The sequence below is a fragment of the Hevea brasiliensis genome, chromosome 11, assembly GCF_030052815.1.
Source record: "Hevea brasiliensis isolate MT/VB/25A 57/8 chromosome 11, ASM3005281v1, whole genome shotgun sequence".
Classification (NCBI taxonomy): Eukaryota; Viridiplantae; Streptophyta; class Magnoliopsida; order Malpighiales; family Euphorbiaceae; genus Hevea; species Hevea brasiliensis.
This window is the reverse complement of record NC_079503.1, coordinates 29563656-29572300: the sequence shown is the minus strand read 5'-3', so window position 1 is coordinate 29572300 and position 8645 is coordinate 29563656. Positions and strand designations below refer to the sequence as shown.

The 8645-nt window shown below is 34.6% G+C and overlaps 1 non-coding gene across 1 annotated transcript; it reads left to right on the top strand.

The window, feature by feature from the left end:
• The first annotated feature begins 549 nt into the window (after positions 1 to 549).
• LOC131170819 (small nucleolar RNA R71) lies at positions 550 to 656 on the top strand. Its single transcript, XR_009141586.1, has one exon. It is a non-coding gene; the product is annotated as a small nucleolar RNA R71 (small nucleolar RNA).
• Positions 657 to 8645: the final 7989 nt, after the last annotated feature.

Below are 8645 nucleotides of genomic sequence, written 5' to 3'. Positions count from 1 at the left end.
TTCTTACCTCTGCTCTGAAATCCAGGGGGTGCTAGAGGTTTGTACCCTTGTTGCTTGTTTATTGGCTGGTTCTACTGATTGGACCATGAGAAATTTGGGTGGTTTCTCCATCCAGGGTTATAAGTATTTGAATATGGATTGTTTGGCTGCCTCTGGCTGAAGTTTCCTCCATTATTCACATAGTTCATCTATTCTGTAGGTTCATTGAAATTGTTGTATTATGAATTCATGTATCCTCCTTCATAGCTATCCTCATGTTGACTATTTGTACCAACTGCATTGGCTTGCATTCTTTCAAGTTTCTTTGTGAGCTGATCAAACTGGGCATTTATCATGCTTAGGGCATCTACTTCCAGGACCCCTGCAATTCTTCTTGCATTTCCTCTTTCATTTGACCACTCATAATTATGGTATACAACCCTTTCTAGAAGTTCAAGTGCTTGTGGCACTGTTTTCTCCATTAGATCACCCTCTGTAGCTGAATCAACTATGCTCCTTGTAGAGGCTAGTAATCCATTATATAAATTTTGTACCAATAGCCAATCTTCTATGCCATGGTGTGGACATTCCCTCTGCAGGTCTTTATATCTTTCCCATGCGTCATAGAGTGATTCTCCTTCCTTTTGTCTAAAGGTGTTGAGCTCAAGCCTCAGCTTTGCAGGTGGGAAATACCTTGCTAGAAAAGCTTGAGAGAGGTTTTCCCAGCTAATGAATGTTCCAGCCGGTTGAGAAAGTAACCACTTCCTTACTCTGTCCCGAAGGGAGAATGGGAATGCTCTGAGTCTTATTACTTGATCAGACACTCCATTCATCTTAAATGTATCACATAAGACGAGAAAGCACTGGAGTTGATAGTGTGGGTCCTCAGTTGGTGAACTTGCAAACTGGGTTTATTGAATCATTTGGAGCCATGCTAGTTTTAATTCAAAGTTATTGGCTTCCACTGTGGGTCTAGTGACACTGGGCTGAAATCCTTGGACAGATGGAGCTCCGTAATCTCTCAAGAGTCTTGGTCTGTTATTATTATCGACCATGGTTGGGATTTCAGGATCTCTTTGACCGTGCTCTTGATGTTTCCTTTCCCTCCTGATGGCTTTCAGAGTTCTGTCTATTTCTGAATCACAGTCCAAAATTTCTTAGGGCTTTGTTCTGGTCATATACTAGATCGGGCACCTAAGAGAAAAGAAAAGAAATACAACCAGTAAAATAAACTTAAATAATAAATGTAATTGCCTAAATCAGCTAAATTGCCTATCGCTTGATATTACTAAAACTAAAAATTTCCCGGTAACAGCGCCAAAAACATGTTTTGCTATTTTTAATCACCGCAAGTGCACGTATCGCTAACAAGTAATAAAGTAATAAGTAGAGTATCATTCCCATGAGGAATTTTTTTTAGCAAGTATCAATCTACACAGAAATCTTGACTGTCTATGTAACATCCTCATTTTCGTAGTCCATATGTCCTACTGTTCTGATGGCTAATGTCTGCCCAGGAAAGTCAGAATGTCTGGAACTACACTGCAATGACAGTGAGGAAGTATAAAATAATGAAATATATGATGAGAAAAATTAAGAAAAAATAAAAGAGATAAAATGTGACTAAGTTAAATGAGCTGAACTCGTAGCGATGGGTGACCGCACCGGGAAGTTATGGCGAGGATCGTTGACTAGCGTTGGACTGTGAGGAACCCTAAGAAATATTTTTGGGATCTAATTAAAGGTATACTGAGGTGTAATTGACATTGGAAATGTCAAGGAAATTTAGTGAGTCAATATAAATGAAAAATGAAAATTAAAGAAATCAGCGATACAAGGAGTTAATCGGTAGCACCGAAAAAGTCTAAATTTGACCCGAAGAGGGGTATTTTGGTCAATTGACACCTAGAGTTGACTTTTGACCTCAATGTCCATTAAAAATAAATAGTATTACACTTTGAAAATGTCATAAAAATTAAATTGTGGTACATTATATAAGTAGTGAAAAATGAGGGCATAATTGCAATTAAGGGAAACCTTGAATTAGTTTAATATTTAACCTAAGTTAGTGGAGGATTTAGTGGACTATAAAAGCTTACTTGAGGATAAAGAGGGCAGCATTTCATGATCTTCAACCTCAAATTCTCTCCCAAGCTTTCCTCCCATGGCCGTTTCATGCAACCTTCTTAAACTCCACCATTTTCAACTTAAAACCCAATGTTCAATTCACTAATTTTGATCCCCACATCACAAGGAAGAGGTTGATGGTAATTTGAAGAGGAATAGTTGAGGTTTGATCAAGCTCCATAAAAGGTTAGTGCTTAATCTTTCCATTTCCCTTCACTAATCCTTGTGTTGAGCTTTTAGTAAGTTGAATTGCTAAGAAAAATTGAGGAAATGATTGAGTATTGGTGAACCTTAGTTTTGGCAGCCATGGAAAATGCATGGTTAGTGATTTACTCTTATTTTTATATGGATGGGAATTAAGGTTGATTAACTCAGTGGAAGTTGTAGTAGGTTAATGTCCAGCTATATTTATGTTGGCGCTTGAATTAAGAGTTTAAAAGTGGGACTTTGACGCTTTAGTAAACTGCCATGTTGGGTAGCCTTAAAAATCATGAAATTGTATGTGAGTATATGTAATTTATTGATGAGATGTCATAATGTTAAATTGTGGGCAGCATGTGTAGTTGATATTGAGGTATGAGTATATGGAAGTGTATGTGTAATATTGATATTGAGGTATGTTGAATTTTGGTGGAAGTGAATGTTAAACTTGAATGGTGGATTGTGTGCATTGAGCACTTGAGTGCTCTGCCCAAAATGCTTGCTGGAATTGTGTACAATATATATAGAAGTGCTATGATTAAATGTTGAAGTATTGGGAGGAGGAGGATTGTCAAAATTAGAAGTGTGATGGTTAAATGCAGGTTGTGTATGTTGGCAGCACTTAAATTAGGTCATAAGTGCAAAACAATGAACCCAATTGGTATGAGGCCAATGGGGGGTGAAACTATACACCAAATAGGCCAACTTTCATGTAGAAATGTTGCCAAATTTCTGCCTAGAAACTGACCTTAAAAATGACCAAATATGGAATTGGTAAGTGCAGACCCAGATTTTTGACCGTATGAATAGTAGTCATTAGGATGACCATAACTCACTCAAAACAGGACCAATTGACCTGAAATTTTTACCATGGATAGCTTAGACATAGAGCTATAATTCTTATGAAGACATCAAAGCCCAGAAATGGCCAAAACCAAGTTAAATAGCTTGCAAAAGTTCAGATACCAAAAGTGCCAGAACTAAAAGTGACCTAAAATTGACCAAATTTTGCACCGAAGATGCAATCTGTCAAGCTTTAGTAAATTGATCGTATCTTAGTTTATACAACCTAGAATGACCTGAAATTTTGCCCAGAGTGCAATAAGACATAGAGCTACAATTCTTATGAAGACACCAAAGCCCAGAAATAGCCAGAACCAAGTCAAAAAGCTTGCACAAGTTCGGATACCAAAACTGCAAGAACTAAAGGTGACCTAAAATTGACCAAATTTTGCACCATAGATGCAATCCTGTCCAGCTTTAGTAAATTGACCATATCTTAGTCTATACAGCTCAGAATGACCTGAAATTTTGCCCCGAGTGCAATAAGACATAGTGCTACAATTTTGCTTCTTTGACAAGAAGCTAAAAACCAAGAGAAATAAGACATTAAGCTAGACTAATCTAGCACACTAAAACTAAAAATTTGACATTTACATACAATGAAGCTCAAAATAGTTTGGCAATAAATGCCAACTTATAAAAAGGGAATTAAAGAAGACACAATAAGAAACAATTTGATGAAAAGAATTTTGCCAATTTCATCCAATAGCTTGACCCAATGGAACAGTAACCATTGGCCATGAAATCTAAAAATTTGGAATCACATATAATTAGCCTTGAATAAATTTTGGAATTCAAGGCCAACAAGTATAAACTCAAAATGAGGAATCCTAGCGCCACTATAACTGACATATCTGTTCAGTCTGAAAGAGTCAATGTTTATATTTAACTAGTAATGTGAATAAGAAATATAATGATTTAATAAATCACATGAATGTATGAATGGAACATTAGTCCTTATTATCAGAGACAGGAAAAATACTTTGAGCACAATGGTACTTCAGAATAATTGATATGAAATGTGAATTGTCTGATAATCTACTGAATAAGTATGACATGTTGATATTAGAATCAACCTATCCATGATGCATAAAAGGGTCAACAATTTTATTGACCAGTGAAAGGCATAAAGATGTATAAACCCTATGAATAAAGAATTAAATATGTAACCTTGTAATATGCTATAGTTTTCCTAGTTGACTAGTTTGGATAGGTTGGCATGCCAATGGGGTTCTGACAGCTGTATTGTAAATGGCTTCACGCCACACTATGTTTTATGGCTCATTATGCCACAATATGATTTGAATAGCCTATGGCTACATAGATTATGTTATAATACTCGGCTTATTGCCTGATTGTTTATATGGCTTTTTAGCCCCACTGTTTGCACACCGGGAGATACTTTGTGACTGATGGTGTGATGGCCCGAGGTACTAGGTACCCAGTGCTAGTTTATCCACTGTTTGCACACCGGGAGATACTTTGTGACCGATGGTGTGACGGTCCGAGGTACTAGGTACCCAGTGCTAGTATATCCATTAATCCAGTCTGGTCAGTGTATAGGCTACACGGGCAGTCAATTAAAACATTATTCAATTTAGGCAGTTAAGTTAAGTTAAGTATACAAAAATTTTAGTATAATTAAATTAAGCATTGAATGAAATGAGTAAAAGAGTATAGCAACAGAAACATATCAAAGATACAATTTACAAAACCTTAGAGACTTAAAATACAATACAGTTAGAATAATTGATTCCTGGATATCCGAATTATGAGTTATTTATTTCTTTATTTGTATATATTATTTCTTGTTATACTATTGCACCACTAAGCAAAAATGCTTAGAGCGATGGAATTGCTTCATCGCGTAGGTACTGAAGGTAAAACCAGTAGACTGTCGATTGAGAGTTTTGGAGTCCAGATCTACAGAAGTGTCAGAAGAGTTCAATGTTGTCACCTCCTCAGCAATGCATGTAGATAGGGCTCATTTTAAGCATGTTTTCTAATTTATACATTGTAATTACTGCTCATATTGTAATGTGAATTAGTAACTATAATTTCATTTGTATATCTTGTACTTGATAAATTTATGTACATAATTGGCAAATTGTATAAGTTAATGAAATTTAAGATTTTTGATATCTGAATTAATTATCTAATCATAATGATTCTGAATGAGATTGAGTTTGAGAAATTTTGATACTGAATCTGAGTTTGAGTAACTGATGAGAATACTTTGAGATAATCTGAGTTATGAATTCGAGCATATATTGAAATTATTTTTGGCAGGTTCAGAAGAACTATTAGTCCAAATTACAGCCGGCACTCTGCCGGATTATCGTTAAAAATTTTTGAAATTTCCAAATTAGTTAGATTTTGATAAAAGTAAAAATAGCCTAAACCTTAAACAAAGTTTTTGAATAAATAAATCAAGAACTGTAATGAAATCAAATAAGATCCGGTGGTCCGACACTCCGTGTGACACACCTTGTTCGGCTACACTATAGACGGGTGGGGGCTGTTATAGTCTAGGCTATCAAATACTTAGGGAATGAAGTTTGTTAACTTTAAACTCTAAAATGGTAAACTTAAAACGAAATGATTTAGTTGAAGCAATTCTTGAATTAAGATTTGACACTTGAATCTTACTAGGTATGTTATCTCGCTTATTTACTAAATTGAGGATCATTTTCTTTGATGGAAATCAATCCTAAGCTATCCTAAATCCTCTCTCATGGCATCTAGTGTAACACCCCTCACCCGACTACAGTGTAGCTGAGCAAGGCGTGCTACAATTGGTGCCGAAGCACCCTAACTTATCTTACTTTATTTTTTAAAATAATTTTGAATTCATTTAATTTAATATCAATTATTTTTTGATGGAAAAACTAGCGGAGTTTTCCTTATTTTTTTATCATTTGGCGTATTTCAATCTTCACCTGTTTGAAATTCAACAGTATTTCCAAAATAAAATCTTATCCATGCTAATCATAATCATCTCATCAATCATTCTCATAATTTTCTCATATTTCAAATCTCATCCATGCATTTCCATTCATAATCAACTCATATATAAACATTCTCAAATTACATAAGTAAAATTTTCAAATTTCATTAATTTATATAATTTCATAATTTACATGATATATAAATTAATTACTTGTGAAAAAGTTAATTAATTAATTTGCATCGCATTCCTATTAATCACCTGTTCATAATATACATTACAATACGATATCTAAGCATTTTATACAAAATATAAAATATGATTTATATGGGCCCTATCTACATGCATTGCTGAGGAGGTGACAAACTTGAATACTTCAGACACTTCTACAGATCAGAACTCCCAAAATCTCTGTTTAATATTTTTATCTGGGCTTTACCTTCAGTACCTGCGCAAGGAAACAATTCCATCGCGCTAGGCATTGCTGCTTAGTGGTGCAATAATATAACAAGAAAATAATATACAAATAAAGATAGAAATAAAACATAATTCAAATAATTAAGATTTATTTGTACTTCACATGCGGTTTCTAAAATTTAATATGTTTTATCCTAATTTATTCTTCTTTGGAAGTGTTTATTTCGCCAATGTACAGTAATAATGTACATAGAAAAATGATCAAAAAATAATAAATTTATGCTTATATTATCATGTAAGTCACATTTGCAATATTTATGTATGTTATAATTTTCTTTGCTAATCCTTTAGCATTTTCTCAATACTTTCTAGGTTGTTTCAGATTATTTCATAATAAGTAAATTTTGATATCAGTCCAATTCATTTTGATTCTTTCTAATAAATAACTATTCTAATTTTTTTTTGGGTCATCTTACTCATTTATTTAATTTCTAATATTTTTAATTACTAATATTCTTAACTTATTTCAATAAATTTCAATGCCCAAGTAACCTATAAAAGGCTGACTAAACTGGATAACGGGTCGTTGGCACTGGACACCGCGGTGCCTCGAGCCGTCATACCATGGGACGCAGAACGTCAACCACGTATGCAGTCAGTATGGCTAAAAAGCCATGATAACACAGAATCGGGCATAAAAAGCCATGAATGTTGGCATAATGCCATGAATGCGGGCATAATGCCATGAATACGGGCACAAAGCCATAAATACAGGCATAAAGCCTTTCGCAGTACTGCTAAAACAATACCCTATTGGCATGCCAAACTATCCAATCAGACACTGTAACACCCTCCCGGTAGCAACTCCGTACATTCTACTGTTCCGGTGACCGGTGTCGGTCCGGACAGCTAGAACGTCCGGAAAAATATTTAAACTAAAGTGAGGAACCATAATTAACTCAAATATTAATAAGAAAAATTTAGGAAAAATTTTAGAAATAAAATACAACCAAGTCAAATGAGCCGGTGCCCAAGTGGTGGGTAACCAGAGGTAAGTTGCGGTTCTCGCAACTAGGAACCCTAAACCCGAGTAAAAATTCATAAAATAATTTTTGGGACTCCAGAGAAGGGTCATTGAGGTTCCTATGGCATTAGAATGCCAAGAAAATATTTAGAAAAATTTTTCAATCGGTACAGACAATTTTGACCCGTTAAGCCAAACGGAGGGCATTTCGGTCATTTCGCCTTCAGAGGTGATTTTTGGTCGACTTGTCCAGTTAAGTAAATAATTATAATGATCTAAAATATGAATAAATATTGCTAAAAATTGAATTGAAAATGAGCAGAGAAAAGAAGAAAAGAAAATGAAGGAAAATGCTTAATTATGACATATGGTGATGTCATTTAAAAGCCCCCCTCCAATCACTATTTGACAAACCAATAAAAAGAGATAAAAATGACTTAAAATGAGATAAAAAACAAAGGAAACCAGCAGTTTCCTTCTTCATACGGGTTGGAATAAGAGAGAAAGAGAGAAAAAAGGAAAAGAAAGAAAGAAAGGAAGAAGGAGAAGGAGATGAACAGTAGCAGAAAAAGGGGTTCAGCAGGGCAGCATGTTTCTCTTCCGTCCAGGTGAGTTTGGCTCAACATCTATGGCTGATTTTTGGATATGTTTGAGGTACGTATGTGTGGAAGTTATGGTTAAAATTTGGTGATTGTTCAACGGTTGGATTTGGAGAAATATATTCTTGAACACAGGCTGTCTGTAGGTTGGATTCTGAATTTTGGCTACTGAAATTTGAGAAAAATAAATAGTTAGGATGCTTATAAAATTATGAAATTTGGTACAAATGATATTTGGGATGTTGAGGCTTCTGGGTTAAAATTTGGTGAATTTTAGACTTGTGGTTTATGAGATATAAATTGTTTTGCATGAGCTGTCTGAGTAAGACTGATTTCTGCAACAATTCAGATTTTGAAGGGTTGAATGAATGTTTTGATATCTCATGATATAGAGTTTATTTGATGCTAAAATTTTTACTGATATTGTATAGGGATGTCTTGAATATATGCTTAAAATTTGGGATTTATCGAACGGTTAGATCATTATATATAAATTTGAATGCACAAG